The sequence below is a fragment of the Peromyscus californicus genome, unplaced genomic scaffold, assembly GCF_007827085.1.
Source record: "Peromyscus californicus insignis strain IS unplaced genomic scaffold, ASM782708v3 Scaffold_6__1_contigs__length_162567912, whole genome shotgun sequence".
NCBI classification, from domain to species: Eukaryota; Metazoa; Chordata; class Mammalia; order Rodentia; family Cricetidae; genus Peromyscus; species Peromyscus californicus.
The window spans coordinates 38,737,870-38,755,767 of NW_026294584.1; the positions used below are offsets into that span (position 1 = coordinate 38,737,870).

The 17,898-nt window shown below is 39.5% G+C and overlaps 1 long non-coding RNA gene across 1 annotated transcript in view; it reads right to left on the reverse strand.

Annotated features, from left to right (window-relative positions):
• The window catches only part of LOC128099315 (uncharacterized), a 45,574-nt gene extending 29,240 nt beyond the window's left edge, over positions 1-16,334 (reverse strand). Inside the window, exon 1 of the long non-coding RNA XR_008214496.1 lies at positions 7,022-16,334. This is a non-coding gene — a long non-coding RNA (uncharacterized LOC128099315). The remainder of the gene's footprint in view (positions 1-7,021) is intronic.
• Positions 16,335-17,898: the final 1,564 nt, after the last annotated feature.

Consider the following 17,898-nt stretch of genomic DNA (forward strand, 5'->3'; position numbering starts at 1 on the left):
GAAAGAAATTAGAGAAGATATCAGAAAATGGAAATATCTCCCATGCTCATGGACTTGTAGGATTAACACAGTAAAAATGGCCATCTTACTGAAAGCAATCTACAAGTTCAATGCAATCCCTATGAAAATATCAACACAATTCCTTACAGACTTAAAAAGAGCAACACTCAACTTCATATGGAAAAACAAAACCCCAGGATTGCTAAAACAATCCTGTACAATAAAAAAAACTTCTGGTATCACCATTCCTGATTTCAAGCTCTACTACAGAGCTATTGTAATAAAAATCACATGGTATTGGCATAAAAACAGACAGGTGGATCAATGGAATGGAACTGAAGACCCAGACATAAATCCACACACCTGTGGACACCCTATTTTTGACAAAGAAGCCAAATTTTACAAAGGAAAAAAGAAAGCATCTTCAACAAGTGGTGTTGATATAACTGGATGTCCCCATGTAGAGGAATGCAAATGATAGATTCTTATCTATTACCCTGCACAAAACTTAAGTCCAAGTGGATCAGAGACTTCAACATAAATCCAGATACACTGAACCTGATAGAAGAGAAAGTGGGGAATATCCTTGAATGTAATGATACAGGAGACAACTTCCTGAGTGGAACACCAATAGCACAGGCACTAAGATTGACAACAAATGATACCTCATTAAACTGAAAGCTTCTGAAAGGCAAAGGACATTGCCAATAGGACAAAACAGCAGCCTACAGAATAGGAAAAGATCTTCACCAACCCCACACCTGACAGAGAGCTGATCTCCAAAATATATAAAGAACTCAAGAAACTAGACACAAAAAAACCATATAATCCAATTAAAAAATGGGGCTCAGATCTAAATGGAGAATTCTCAACAGAAGAATCTCAAATGGCTGAGAAACACCTAAAGAAATGTCAACATCCTTAGCCATCAGGGAAACGCAAATCAAAATGATCTAAGATTCCATCTTACACCTGTCAAACTGGTTAAGATCAAAAATACAAGTGACATCTCATGCTGGAGAGGATATGGAACAAAGGGAACACTCCTTCATTGCTGGTGGGAGTGTCGTACAGTCACTTTGGAAATCAATATGGTGGTTTCTTCGAAAATTGGGAATCAATCCACCCCAAGACCCAGCTATACCACTCTTGGGCATATACCCAAAGATGCCCAATCATTTCACAAGGATACTTGCTCAACTATATTCATAGCAGCTTTATTCATAATAGCCAGAACCTAGAAGCAACCTACATTTCCCTCAACCAAAGAATGTATAATAAAGGAAATGTGGTGCATTTACACAATGGAGTATTACTCAGCTTTTAAAAATAATGATGTCATGAAATTCGAAGGCAAATGGATGGATGGAACTGAAAAAAAAAATCATCCTGAGTGAGTGAGATCCAGAAAGACAAACATGGTATGTACTCAATTATAAGTGGATATTAGCAGTAAAGTAAAGAATAACCATTCTATAATCCACAGACCCAGAGAGGCTAAAGGAGGGGATACTCTGGAAATAGAAGAGATTTTGTAGGTAGACTTGGGGCAGATGGGAATGGGAACATGGAGAAGCATGTTAGGCAGTGGATGAAGGGGGAGAATACTGAAAATGACTAGAAAATGGGAGGCATTTGGGGGTCAGGTAGAACCCTGGTGCAAGGAAAACTCCCGGCCATCTATAAGAATGATCTCAGTGAAGACTCCTAACAACAGTGGATATATAACCTGAACTGACCTGTGACCACAGAAGACTTCCAGTGAAGGGATCAGGATAACAACTCAGGCACATAACCTTTGACCTACAGTCTGTCCTCCCTATGGGATGTGCTGGGGTAAGGGTGGCACAGAGATTGTAGGAGTAGCCAATCAATGACTGGTCCAGTGTCAGACCCATTCCACAAGAGTAAGCCCATCCCTGACACTGCCTGGATCACCAGGACTTAGAGTCTGAATGGCTCAGAGTCCTAGGATAGAAACAAACACTGCTGGCAAAAATAAAATAAAGTCAGTGTAATGATTCTTAATGATATTCTGTTTTATTCATAGACTAGTACCTAGCTCAACTGTCATTAGAGAAGTTTCATCCAGCAACTGATAGAAACAGATGCAGAGATCCAGAGCCAAACATTAGGCTGAGCTCAGGGAATCCTGCTGAAGAGAAGAAGGAAGGGTTATAGGAGCCAGAGGGGTCAAGAACATCACAAGAAAACTCACAGAATCAACCAATCTGGGTTCATAGGAGCTCACAGAGACTAACCCAACAACCAGTGAATCTGCATGGGACTGACCGGCCCTCTGCATATATCTGACAGTTGGATAGCTTGGTCTTCTTGTGGGAATCCTAACAGTGGGAAGAGAGGCTGTCTCTGACTCTTTTGCTGGCTTTTAAGACCCCATTCCTCTTATTGCCTTGCCTTGCCCAACCTCTAATATAATGGGAGGTGCTTAGTCTTAGTGCAATTTGCTATGCCATGTTTTGTTGATCTGCCCTTTTCTGATAGAAAGGAGGAGAGGACTGGGTGGGGGCAGAGCAGAAGTGGGGGAGGGACTGGGAAGAGAGGGGGTAAGGGAAACCGCAGTTGGGATGTAAAATATATAAATTTAAAAAAGAATGTACACTATTTACTAATTTAAAGTTTACATTTTATGCTAATATTCTCTACATGTTTTTCAATATGCCCATTTTTGGTCCTTAAACAGAATTATAATAGTGGTTTGAAAATCTATTCATCTTTGAATTTGTTGATTTGTTTCAACTGCACTGCTTCTTTTCTTGACCCAAGGGTCATAGCTTTATTCTGTATATTTAAAAATTATTATTGTTTACAAATGGTAGAACACACTTTTGGGGAGGTGTTGGATTCTGTTATTGTTCTCTTAGTATTATTGATGTTTCCCTAGATGATTATCAAATTATTAATTGCTCTTCTTTAATTTGTGGTTTTGCTTTTTATACATTGTTAAAACATGGGTATTTTTAGATTGTTTATTAATTAAGAAAAATCTCAGAAATTAAACACTGTGATATAGTCTTTAATATAAGGTAATAATATTTAAGTGGAAAATTACCATGAGAATGGCTTAGGGACTGATTTAATTGAGTTAATAGGGAGTGAAAAAATAACAGACACACATGTAGAAAAGCCTGGATCAGGTAGACGGTGTGTTCTGATGGAGATACACCAACAACAACCCATAAACTCAGTACATTTATTATATATAGCAGGAACCAGGAGAAGAAAGCAGTGGGGTAGGGAATCTTGGTACAGGAACTGCATCAGGTCGCAGTAATCTGGGAGGAGGAATCTGTGGTCAATAGTTTCTGTACACACTGGTTTTAGATAAAGATCAACAGTTTGTCAACATTAGTATTTGGATCAGTTAAAGGCCTTGCTATTCCTCTGAGCCTGACCTGGGGAAGGTTTTGCTCTTTCTAGGGGTCTGAGGCATTGGGGTCCTTGACATGGCTAATGTTATGTCATTAATGAATATTCACTCAAGACTTCACCCATTTCCCACAGAAGAAGATATTCATCAAGCATCCTGACTTGTTACAGTTCATACTCCAAATACGGGTCTTCTCTAACACAGGCAGTAGCCAAAATCTCCACTGAGCCCCTCAAATATATAAGCTCTTGCATTCAACTGAAAGGCTTGGGCTCTCCAGGGTTTTGCAGAAAGCTGATATTTACTCTGTGATCCTCCATCTCTGTAATTCTTTCCTACTGAGGGTAAATTCTGAGCCATGTAGACATCCCTTACTTCTGCCCCTTGGCTTTTCAACTCAAAAACTACCGCAGCTTTGCACTTTAGTCTTGCCACCTTGTGACTGTTCAAACTAGGGTGAAAAGGGAAGAAGAGCGCAGTGTCTCGACACCTGGGCTGGCATTCTGTTTTGAAGCATTCTTCAGGATCTTCACTACATTGCTCAGATTTCATAACTTCTTTGGGGGTGGAGGGAGGTTAACGGAATTTAACCCATATCAATGGTAGCAGAACTGCCCTCCTGGTGGGCTGAGGCCTGTTTTTACGAAACATGTCATCGCTGAGCAACTTCCATGTGCTGACAAAACTCCTCCTCAGGGCAACAATGAAGACAGACAAAATTCCCTGTCTTTAGTTCATTGAAATTCTAGTGAAAACAGGACACAGAAAATATAAATACGTAAGTCAATGTTGGTAGTGAACAGTTCTATGGAAAAGATCAAACAGATTAAGAATGCAGAGCATGAGAGAAATAAGGGTAGGGACTTAGCTCAGTGGGAGAGCCATGGAAACACACACTCAGCAGTGAGGAAGCCATTGGGGGAGTTATTGGAAGAGAGTTTTTGGCTTAAGGAAAACAAATCAGAAGAAGCCTCAAGGAAGGTATTTGGTATCAGGTTACTGGAATAAAAGGAACAGCAGGCCTGCAGAGGAAATAGCAGGTGGTAGGCTCCAGGAGGCTCTGCAGCCAGGTCACTGGGAGCCTGTCAATCATTTCAACTCTGAAACTGAATGAGCAAACTTTAGTCTGGACTATACTGAAAAGAGCTGCCCGCTTCACTTTGAGAATAGATTAGGCTTCCTTGCCCCAGACCCCATCCCTGGGCACCAGCCACTCCAGGGAAGACCTCCCCAACTTGGCCCCAGGTTCTGGCCACCGGGCAGGTTCCCTGCTAGCCCCACCGGGAAGGATCCCCTTCTCCAAGACCCCTGGCAGACCCTGCAGTCTCCACGCCCTGCCCCCACGCCCATCCGCCTGAGCCCCAAGCCTCTTCCTGAGACTTAGAGGCCGGCCCCCAGCTCCCATCTTGCTCCGGACTTCCCTTTTGGAACACTGACTTCCCTTTTGGAACACTGGTCTGTCTGAACCAAGTGTGCGGATAAGGCCAAGAACAAACCACAAGGAGATGGGCAGACGTCAAGGCAGAAACATATACAACAAAATGAATAGCAATACAGCATCACCAGGCCCTAGCCCTCCTCCAACACCTAGACCTGAACATCAGAAATTGGAAGAAGCAGAAGAAAACAGCCTTATGAATGACATCATGAAGAAGCTAGAGGCTTGTGTAGAGGAAAAGACAAAAAAATGTGAAGAACGCTGTAAACAACTAGAGGAAAGGGCAAACAAATTAGAAGAAATCAATAAAGTCCTGGAAGAAAACAATAAAATACTGAGAGAAAATCAAGAAAAATCAATGAAACAAATGCAGGAAACAGTCCAAGACCTGAAAAGGGAAATAGAAAAAATGAAGAAGACACAAACAGAGGGAATGCTGGAAATAGAAAATCTGAGAAAACGATTGGGAACTTCAGATGCAAGTATAATCAACAGAATGCAAGAGATGGAAGAGAGGATCTCTAGCGTTGAAGATACAGTAGAAGAAATACATTCATCAGTCAAAGAAAACACTAAAGCCAACAAAGTCATGAACCAAAATGTCCAAGAAATTTGGGACACCATGAAAAGACCAAACCTAAGAATAATAGGGGTCGAAGAAGGAGAAGAATACCAACTCAAGGGCACAGAAAATATATTCAACAAGATCATAGAAGAAAACTTTCCCAACTTAAAGAAGGAAATGCCTATGAAGATACAAGAAGCTTATAGAACACCAAACAGACTAGACCCCCAAAAAAAAGTCCCCTCGCCACATAATAGTTAAACAGCTAAACGTACAGAATAAAGAAAGAATATTAAGAGCAGCAAAGGAAAAAGGCCAAGTGACATATAAAGGCAAACCCATCAGAATAACACCCGATTTCTCAATGGAGACTTTGAAAGCCAGAAGAACCTGGACAGATGTAATGCAGACACTAAGAGACCATGGATGTCAACCTAGACTAATATACCCAGCAAAACTTTCAATCACCATAGATGGAGTGAACAAGACATTCCATGACAAAGCCAGATTTAAACAATACTTATCCACAAACCCAGCCCTACAGAAAGCACTAGAAGGAAAATTCCAACCTAAGGAAGTCAGATACACCCTCGAAAACACAGGCAACAGATAAAGCCACAGCAGTAAACCCCAACGAAGAGAAGTACACACACATCACCACCAAAAAATAACAGGAATGAACAATCACTGGTCATTAATTTCCCTCAATATCAATGGACTTAATTCACCTATAAAAAGACATAGGCTTACAGAATGGATACGAAAGCAGGACCCATCTTTCTGCTGCATACAAGAAACACATCTCAAATTCAAAGATAGACACTACCTAAAAATAAAAGGCTGGGAAAAGACTTTCCAATCAAACGGTCTTAAAAAACAAGCGGGTGTAGCCATCCTGATATCCAGCAAAATAGACTTCAAACTAAAATCAATCAAAAGAGATCAAGAAGGGCATTACATACTCATCACAGGAAAGATCCACCAAGATGAAGTCTCAATTCTGAATATTTATGCCCCAAACACAAGGGCACCCACATATGTAAAAGAAACATTACTAAAGCTTAAATCACATATAAAACCCCACACATTAATAGTGGGAGACCTCAACACCCCACTTTCACCACTGGACAGATCTCCCAAATTGAAACTTAACAGAGAAATAAAGGACTTAACTGATGTCATGACTCAAATGGACTTAATCGATATCTACAGAACATTCCATCCTAACAAAAAAGAATATACCTTCTTCTCAGCACCCCATGGAACCTTCTCTAAAATTGACCACATACTTGGCCACAAAACAAATCTAAACAGATACAAAACAATTGGAATAACCTCCTGTGTTCTATCAGACCACCATGGTCTAAAGTTGGATTTCAACAACAACAAAAACTACAGAAAACCTGCAATCTCATGGAAACTGAATAATACCCAACTGAATCACCAATGGGTTAAGGAAGAAATAAAGAAAGAAATTAAAGACTTCCTAGAGATCAATGAAAATGAAGACACCACATATCCAAATTTATGGGACACTATGAAAGCAGTACTAAGAGGGAAATTCATAGCACTAAATGCCCACATAAATAAGTTGGAGAAATCTCACACTAGAGACTTAACAGCATACCTGAAAGCTCTAGAACAAGAAGAAGCACAGTCTCCCAGGAAAAATAGACGCCAGGAAATTATCAAAGTGAGAGCTGAAATCAATAAAATAGAAACAAAGAGAACAATACAAAAAATTAATGAAACAAAGAGTTGGTTCTTTGAGAAAATCAACAAGATAGACAAGCCCTTATCCAAACTAACCAAAAGACAGAGAGAGAGCATCCAAATCAACAAAATCAGAAATGAAAAGGGGGACATAACAACAGACATTGAGGAAATCCAGAGAATCATCAGGTCATACTTCAAAAACCTCTATTCGAGAATAGATTAGAGTTGTCCTTCAATCTCTGTGGTGATGTTGGTCAACAGGCCTGGGAGCATGCTTTTTACAGTGCAGAAGCTGGAAGTGACTACATTGGAAGCAGCAGGTGTGTAGCGATGGATGTATCAGACCCTTGCCTGGTTCAGCAAGCCTGTCCTAAACCATGTGGCTAACAGTTAAAATGGACTGTTTTATACAACTTTCCTGAAAGTACAAACTGTGGGATCAAAGGGTCCTAAATTCACCCAAATTCTCTGGCTTTTAATTTCTTTTTCTTTTTCTTTTTTGAGATAGGGACTCACTTAGCTTAGATTGACTTCAACTAAGCTACAGAGCCAGGACTGGCTTCGAACCCTTGATGCTTCTGTCTCTGCCTCATAGTACTAGGAGTGCAGGTGTGTGATGACAAGCCCTTCTTTGGATTTTAGCTTAATGGTTTTTTGTCTATAAGAAAAGAAAAGTATGTGGGGACATTTGGTTCTTTTTTAGCATTATGATATTCATCTTACAGAGCTTCACTCTGATAGCCTTATTTATTCCAGATCAAAAGTTGTTGCTCGTTATAAAGATAGGGACGGTGGTTGCACAACAAAACCAACATTCTGACAGTCTCCCTGAATCCTGGGGAAGTCTACAGCACATCTTTGTCAATACACATGGGCCATTTCTTTAGCATTCATAAGCTCTTCTCCTTTTCCTTTTGAAAAGAAATTTCAAAAGAATTTGACAGAAGAATAAACAGGTCCAAACAAATCACATTTCCTCAAAGTGAATGAAATAGAAAAATACTGAGTATTACAGAAAATATGTATCATTTAGATTATTTCCCATCCAATCCAAAATCACTGAAGGGAAGTCAATGACACACATCAATTAATTATGAGTCTTCAACGGCCTATTGCCAGCAGAAGTTAGAATTCCTTTGGTTATTTCAAGTGTGAAAATTTCTCTGTATATCATTTGTGTCTATTAAAGATACAGACAAATTTGACCATTAAAATCATTGCCCGTTTCATAGCTAGGAAAAGGCAGCATGAATCTTCTGTCAAGTTTCTTAGAGTTAGCCTGAACTTCTATTTGCTTATAGTCTTAAAAGCTAAACTTACCATAATGAAAATGAGAAAAAATGAGTTCTGCCTCATGAGAGGCTGAGAAACATAGAAAGCTTGTTTATATGGTATCTTAAAATAATCAATGGCCTTTTCTGATGGTATATTCACCCAGACATTCAGTGGAATCCAATGTTTTTGCCAATGACAATTACAAATGGACATTTCCCATAGTATAGCGAAATATTCTAACAGAATTTCTATATGAGTAAAACAATGACTCAGACATGGCATTCTGCTGTCTTGACTATGTGTTACATCAGATGCTTTTGCACAAATTCCGAGTAACAGCAGCTCTAGTACCACAACAGACAAAGTAGAGTTCTGCATTTGTGTTTTGGATGCTCCTTGGGAACACTGACTGATGCCTTTCTTAACTGAAGAAGGGGATACCATAAATTAGTGCACTCTTTTACTGTTCTCCCAAGTGTTCTTGAGCCCAGTGACATGCGAAGACGATCAAAAGTGCTACCGTAACGACACTGATTTATACAGCCTTGCTTGAGAAAAACACTTAACTAGGTGTGGTAGCTCATGCTTATAGTCTTAGCACTGGAAGGCTAAGGCAAGGCTACTGTCAGTGCCAAGAAAGCCTGGGCTACACAGTTCCCTGGCAGCCTGGGTTGCATAGTTCCAGGACAGCCTAGGCTACATAGTTCCAGGGCAGCCTGGACTACATAGTTTCAGGGCAGCCTGGGCTACACAGTTCCAGGGTAGCTTGGGCTATGAGTGAGATTCTGTCTCAAAACTAAACTAAACTAAACTAAACTAAACTAACAAAACAAAACAGGAAAACAAATAAATTCTGGTGGGATGATTTCTCATTCTTTCAGTCACTAAAATGAGAAACACATTATTACAAAATTACACTAGCTTACTGTACTGGCTAGTTTCATTTGTCAACTTGACACAAGCTAGAGTCATCACAGAGGAAGGAGGTTCAGTTGAGGAATGGCCTCCATGAGATTCAGCTGTAAGGCATTTTCTCAATTTATCAATGGAGGAGGACCCAGCGCCTTGTGGGTGGTGCCATCCCTGGGCTGGTGGTCCTGGGTTCTATAAGAAATCAAGTTGAGCAAGCCATCAGAAGCAAGCCAGTAAGCAGCTCCCCTCCAGAGCCTCTGCATCGGCTCATGCCTCTAGGACCCTGCCCTGATTTCCTTCAATGATGAACAGCAAAGTTGAAGTGCAAGCCAATAAGCACTCCCTGCACTTGCTTTTTGATCATGGTGTTTTGTCACAGCAATAGAAATCCTAGCTAAGACACTTACATATCCAGAAAACTAGAGATGGTCCCAAACCATGAAAGACACCAAAATCCTATAAACAAGTTCAGCACTACCAGCAGCAGCCTGATTCATTCTGCTATTATTTTTTGCAGGCACTGATGGCTTACTGACTGCTATCTCTTGAATTCTCTCAGCTCTGAACACAGGTAAGAACTCAATGAAATCTGCTCTTTGAATGGAAAGGCACCATGTTAACTAGCTTTTGGTCAGCCTCATGGGATTCCTAAGCAAACATAAGGGAGGCAGAATTTATTCTAGCTTAGGGTCTCAGTTTTCAGCTCATGGGTCCATATAACGTTCAGATGCATGGCAAGATGGAATCATGCCACAAGGGCATGGTAGATTGAAAATGCTCACGTTAGGTCCTGTTGTTCAGGAAGCCAAGAAATGGGGGAAAAGAAATACCTTTCAAGAGCATGATTCCAGAGAACAGATTTGTCCAATCTCGTCATACTACTCAGTTTCTGCCACCTCCTAGTAATCCATTCAGTGATAAATCCAGCAATAAATTAATCTATTGGCTTGACCAGACTCCTTATCCATAACTTTCTAAAAGGCCTTCAACTGGCAATCATGCCACTAACAGCAGCTTTTTGTGGGGATGGGAGACACTTCATATTCCACTTATTCCCCACAGTTGACCTTTAATTACAAAAAGAAAAAGTGTTCATTCTCAATGCTTCTGCTCCATTCTCAAATCCTTCGTCAGTGGTGACTTTAGTCAAATTAGCCCCTCTGTTAAATATCAGCCCAACAAACACATAGTGATTTCTGCTATTTGAGGTTTGTCTTTCTGTTGTATTTATCTTTTTCATGATAGGAATGAGGTATTAAGAAAATAGGGTTTGAAATAAAAAGGAAATTATCCAAGTAATGTCAGTTAGTTCAGTGATTCCTCCATTTCGTTGTTTACAATATTCTGGCTCTAATTGTCCTCAAACTAAGTGACTGTACAGTTTTTTCCATATGTCACCACTGTAGAAGGGCTTAGAAGGCTGTTGAGACATGAGAAAAATAAAGAGTAGAATAAAATGAAGTCTTTCTAAGAGAGCAGCACTAAGTGTAACACCACTGAAGCCTTTGTGAGAGTTCTCTGTACTCAATTCTAAGCATTTCAGTGCATTGTTTCATTTAGTCCTCCACTCTCCCTAACACTTTGATGTGAGCATTATTTCAACTTCCAGGTTTCAAAAGACTCCCAGCTTGCTTCAGCCATGCGGCCACATGTTGAATCCATGCAGCCCTGAGCCAAAATTTATGGCAGCACCTTAGAATCTGCCACTTAAAGCTAAGTGTATCAGGAAGCCAGAGTTAAGTACCACTATGTTGCAAATTCTAGGGAGAGATGCTTCTACTCAAATGCTTTCTGAGTCAAGCAGTAAAAGCCTGAATAGACGTAGGCACTATAGTCACATAACTTGTAAAATTGAGTCTGAGTATTTTACCAGAGAACACGACTAACAACAAAAATTACTGGGCATCAGCTGCAAAGACTCCTTGTTCACTCTGCATCACAATGGCATACGGTTCAGATTTGAATGCAAATGTCTGGCTTTCAGCTAATTACTGGTTTAAAATCACTGGCAGTGCTAATACATGCTAGTGCTCTGATTTGAGGACAGGACTCTCTAATGTGATAGGATCCTTTCATATTAGGGACATTAGAGACCACCTATTGCATGTCAACAATTTCTAGACTCTGGGTCCTGAATAATAAACAGAGCTCAGTCCTGGCTTCTAAAGCACCCATTTTCTGTTGGGAAAAGAAAACAAAATAAACAGATAAATAAGCCAATGGATAAGTGCAAAGGAGAAAAATAAGGTGCCAGGTGAGTAAATGTGAAAGGACAGGGTGAATGTTATAACATCAGGATTGTCTGACAGTTACTTCAGTACCAAAGATGTTGGGGAGTGCTGTGGGATGTCTTTCTGTATGCTGTGAATGTGTTGCTCTCATTGGTTGATAAATAAAGTGATTTGGCCAATGGTGAGGCAGAATAAGGGTAGGCGGTACATTCAAACTGAAGACTGAGATGGAGAAGGGTGGAGTCAGGAGAGATGCCAGCCCGCCAAGGGGCAACAAGACACCAGCAGATTGGTAACACTGTGGCCACATGGCAACACATAAATAGGAATGGGTTAAGTTATAAGATCTAGCTAGCAAGAAGCCTGAGCCATAGGCCATACAGTTTCTAATTAATATAAGCCTCTGTATGTTTACTTGGGACTGAGCAGATGCAGGACTGGGAGGGACACAGGAAAACTTCCACCTACAGGGAAGTAAACCCTAGAACATTAATTACCAAATCCTTGGTGGAGATTTTGTTTATCTGTGTGCTGAAGAACAAAGAGCAGTGTTTGGATAAGAGAAGAGAATCATGACAATAGAAGACACCAGAGGCACAGAAAGGGAAAAGGAGCACATTGGTTGGTAAAGGCCATTACAGTGTCACTATATGAGACTAGAAAACACCAACATCTGCTTCACATTTTAACAAATCATCTTGGCTGCAGAGGGAGTCCTGTGAGGAAACTGTGGCAGCAGGAAGACCAGAAAAAGGCTATGTTTACAGTCCAGGCAAGAGAAGACATTAGTCTAGCATGAGCAGCACAGTAGTAAGGGAAGGGTAAGTACAAAATTAAAGAATACTGCATCAACATTTTTCTAATGAATTGAACGTAATACAAAGAAAAAAAGAGGGTGGCTAGACCTAATGTTTGTGAATTTGGAACTTAGTAAGTTTGCTGTAGATCAATTCCTCTCCCATCAAACTCCCAGTTGTCATCTATGTGAAGCCTGTTAACCTTCTAACCAAAGAACCATCTTCATGGAGGTAAAAAACTCTAATGCATAGTCCAAATGACAATAATTTATTTAAACTCATGTTATTCCTGACATGAAGCATGGCATGCAAAGCATGCCAGCATCTAGACTCAGGGAGAAAAACGAGCCTGTCTCCTCAAGGTCATTCCTATCAGTAGAGAATAACTCTTCCAGTTTTAAAAACTCCCATGATTTTGACATAGTAACTTACTACTGCTTGTAATGGTTTTAAAATATGTAGACCTTGTTCCATCTTCAAAAGTACTTTCTACTATTCTTATTAAGTTTCTGCACTTCAACTACTCTCGTTAAAACAATACATTCTGCTACTTGTAGATTTGCATAAACTACATAGTCACTAGTGAGACTAAAATACAGTTTGCATAACCTAATAATACATACGATATATATATATATACATATATATATATACACACACACATTTTATTCAGTAAGAGCAATATAACTTCCTCGTATTTCCTCGTATGCACTCTTCATGTATAAATTTTGTTTAAGCCTATTAGCATTCCTTAGAATTGGTTGTGTAGTTTGCCTAGTCCTCTTTATACGGTACATATTTTCTTGCCCGAGTTCCTTTCTTTACTTTTGAAATGTTCAGACCCAGTAGCAGAGACACCTTGAGCTTGTTATGTACCCAACACTGCCCCTGAACTGCTGGTCCTGCCCCCACTTCCCAAGTTCTGGGATTCCAGGACTGTGGCACCATGCCTGGCCTCATTCTTGTTCTTTTCTAAAGGCATGCTTCCACTTGTTTTTTCCCCCAAACTGTGTCAAGTCATTTTCAGGTACAACCTGTGTGAGTAATAACTGAATATAAATTTATAAGCTGACCTTCAAATACCTATTTTGCACATTGTATTCTTTATCTTAACCTCCTTTATGCTTTGTTCATTGTGTAGAAATATGTAGCAGTGATTTCAACATTTGAGGACAAATTTACCTTTGTAGAAACTTATCTAATAAGGGTTAAGCACATTAAGACTTTCTTTAAAAAAATAGTGTCTATCTACTGTGAACTGTTTTCACCTGACTCCAAAGGAGCTTGAGGGCAGTAAATGCCTACAATCCTAGTACTTGTGAGAAAACCTTGGGGTGTGAGATCCTCACAAAAAACCAAACCGAAGTTTTATCTTCCCTATAGTGCTACAAGAAACTGGTATTAGCTACACATGCATACTTTTATTAATCGTCACAGAAGCTTGGGACAGAAAATTACTTATGAAGCAGCTAACATTAGCAAAATACTAAGTTTTAAAATTGCCTTCTAAATGGAAGTTAAAAATCAGCTGAAAATAGAGACTATGTAAAACCTATTGATTTTCCTCTGGGAATTCATTTGATTTCATAGAAAAGACAAGCTTTTCTAAAACAAAAAAAAATTACAAATTTAGATGCTTGTAGAAACTGCAACAATATTTAAAGAAATACCTTTGCCACTAGATGATAGGGAGGTTAAGGTTTTCAACAGATACATGAGCCAAAATTTTGAAAATACTGTTAACAAGTAGATAAAATAAAAGAAACCCACACAAGATACAAACAGCTTTCTCTGGTGATTGTCAGGTAAACAACAATACAGCATGTGTAACAAATCAAGACAGAATAGGGTTCTCTATACAAATACTTCCACACACAGTCTGTGTCTTCTTTTTCCCCACGTGTGACTTTGTGATCCACATTTCAAGCACAAAACACAAGCAGCCTTTCATTAAAATGCTGCCACAGTCTAAAAGCAGTACAGTCTCTGACTGTCTAAAGAGCTGACAGTTTGAGATACTTTATCCTTACCTCTGTAATGGTAATGCAGGGTGGAGACTTTGCAACCATCAAATGCACATTTAACTGGAAGGGACATTTATCTCTTTGTAAGAAGAGCTGCACTTTGAAACTTGAACTCATCTCAAATTTCCTAAGAGTTCTAATCACAATACTACAGGGAAAAATAATACACAGCATTCCTGAACAACTTCCTGACCTCAGTGTAGACATGTTATATACGAGTGCTCCTAAGTTCCCAGGACACAGAGGCAAAAGACAGATTGTTCCAACTAGATTTGACTAGCTGTTGAAATCCCTATTTTCCTGATGGATGAGGATAGATTATAAACCATCTAGAGATCCCAAGGCAACAGCAGGGGAACATATCCTTTATTTTCCCCAAAATGATATTCTAGGTCTTTAGGGTGAGTCCTCATAGTCTTAATCAAGCTTGAAATTCCTAGTGAATAGCACACAGAAGGTGTCCTTCCCTCCATTAGTTCTCTGTCCCTGTGAATCTGTCAAAGCATGAAAAGTATCTCCAGAGAACCGTGCCACAGCAGTTCTGTTCTGTTTTCGGCAACTCTCCAAAGTACTCATCACCTAAAACCCTGTAGACTCTACAGGGTAGAGGGTATGGTGAAATCAGGTCAGGATCTCTGGCTGTATTTGTAGGGGAAACAAAAGACAGATTAAAATAATAATAATTAAAGAACATGATTAGCTACAAAGTTATAGGGTTAACAACACAGAAACAAGGACGTGTGTAGCGTGAATCTTAAAAGGTCTTATTAATGAAAATAAACCTGGAGCAAGGTATTGGGGTGAACGCTGGAAGATCAGAGAAACAGAACAAGCCACAGCCACCTCATCTCGCCAGTTCCTCAGCTGATTCTGTTTCCTCAGACTGGAAACCTCTGAGTCCTCATCCAAATGGATCTCAGCTGAACTGCTGCTCAAAAACCTGTAAGTCTAACCAGCTGTAGTTACTCGTCCTCACGCCTTAAATACCTTTCTGCTTTCTGCCATCACTTCCTGGGATCAAAGGCTCCTGTTACCATGCCTGGCTGTTTCCAGTGTGGCCTTGAACTCACAGAGATCCAGATGGACCTCTGCCTCCAGAATGCTAGGATTAAAGGCCTATGTGCCAGCATTTTCTGGCCTCTATATCTAGTGGCTGTTCTGTTCTTTGACCCCAGATAAGTTTATTAGGGTGCACAATATTTTGGGGAACACAATATCACCACAGACGTGTTCTTATAAAAATTCAAAATTAAGTAACAAGAAATAAGATATTTGGGAGAAACCACAACAGGCATCAAAGCAAAATAATCACAAAATTACCAACTAAAGGGACTTGGGTTGGGAAATTATAAGCAATGGGCTTCTTCCTCTCTGAACATGGACATGAGAAGTAAGTCTATCATAGAAGGTGACAAAAGAAAAATTAGAGTACTGTATTTGCAACATAATTCTATTTCAAAAGATTACAACATGCTCTCAGGGAAAGAATCTGGAAAACTGTATAGCAAACTAAAGTGATCTCCTCTGGGATAATAGTTAATTCGGTAGTAATTATTTCACATATACTCTGTTGTTTAAAACTCTCAATGGTATATCTTAATTCTATTAACTATGGCTATGAGGGTAAGATTTAGAATGTAGTTAGGAAATACATTGGTCTAACAAAGTGGCAGAAACAGATTCTTTTGTGTAAGAAACATGATCTTATCAGCACCATGAATTTGGTTAGGTTCTTAGTACTAGGCATGATTTAGGAGGCCCTAAGTCCAATTAGAGGAGCTGTTGGTTACAATGACAAGTGAGTACCACTAATGCAACTTTACAGGTATCTTACCATGCTATGGTGGTTCACAAATGTCACAGCTGGGTAGGACTATCAATTGCTTCCTTCCCATGGCAGCCTGCACAGTATTTCATGGTACCATGGAAACTAGAATGAAGAAAAGCCACTTTCAGGTTAGATTAAGCTCAAATAATCTGAGCCCTTTGTCTTCACTATGTGGTGTCTTCAGCAATAGGAGCTTATCTTCAGTTTCTAAGAAGCAGCCAAAGGCAACAACATTAGTCTATATTGTATTGAGAGTCAACTGGACTACCCTGGCCACACATTCCAAAGGAATTTTCCTGTGCTTAGTATTTATTGTTAGTCTACAGTTCTTGTGGAAAGCATTGTCAGACGAAGAGGCACAATTTCCTTTAAGATTAGTATGTTATTTATGTATATAATATGGATATATATTGGCTTATATGCATTGTAATTTTAGGTAAATATAAACTAATCTTATCCTTATACCCACAGGTAAGTGTAGTTATTACCCTTTATCAAAGATGCTTGCTTCTCTTACAGGAAATGTAGACTATCACAGAAAGCCACAACTAGACACAATACGGAGATCAAAAGGTTGTGGGGAGCCCAGCCTCATTAACAAATCTACATCACAGCTCCTGCATCTATGACTCAGACATATCACTGAAAAGCAGAGAGATTAGAAAAGCCAGAGTACTGGTAAGTCTGGTGTGGCAGTCTCTCCTAGAAATGGCTGCATAAATAAGACCAGAACAATGGCAATATCAGTATCTATGTTATTGCAGAAGAAGGAAAATCTCATGGGCTCTAGACAAGGAACTATAGGCAACCAATGACTGCTTAAAGAGCAGAATTAGCCTCTCCCAGGGATAAGTCCCCTAATTGGTTATCTAATACAAAATGCTTATGCCTGAAACTACACACATATGAACAACAAAAACAGACTCAGCAGGTTATATTTATATATGTGTGCATACACAACATCACTGGGCAAGGGTAATGGGCACCTAGACGTTAGCACAACTGATGCCATGATGGAAATAATCATCCAGGCCATAACACTCAGAATATGGCAGCACCACTTGCCAAAATAAAAACAAAGACCTAATTCATCAACGTCCATAGATCTGGGAAAGTCTGTAAATGTACTAATCTTGCGTTTTGGCTTCTGTACTTCTGCTTCTGGCTGCTTTTCCTAACTGAGGTTCGTCAATGCAGGATGTGGTTTGTGCTTAAAAGGTTACCCTGAAAAAGGATGGGGGATACACTGGGATCCTGAACACCTAGTGAAATTTAAATTGGTGAAATTTTCCTCCATGATTTTGTTGAAAATATTTCCTGTGCCTTTGATCTGGGTTTCTTCTCCTTCCTGTATTCCTATTATGCTTCCTTCGATTTGGTCTTTTCATAGTGTCCTAGATTTCCTGGATCTTTTTTTGTGCCTGGATTTTTTTTTAGATTAAGCATTTTCTTTGACTCAGTTGTCCATTTCTGCTACCTTGTTTTCAACACCTGAGACTCTCTTCCATGTCCTTTCATCTTTTGGTTAAGCTTACTTCTGAGATTTTTATTTGAGTTCTTAAATTTATTATTCCAGTTTTCTTTCAGTTTGGATTTTCTTTAGTAATTCTAATTCTTTATTAAATTCGACTTTCATGTAATAAATTGTTTTCATTATTTCATTAAACTGTGTTTTCACAGACTTAGCTCAAGTAAATAGCTGAAGTAAATTGTAAAAATAG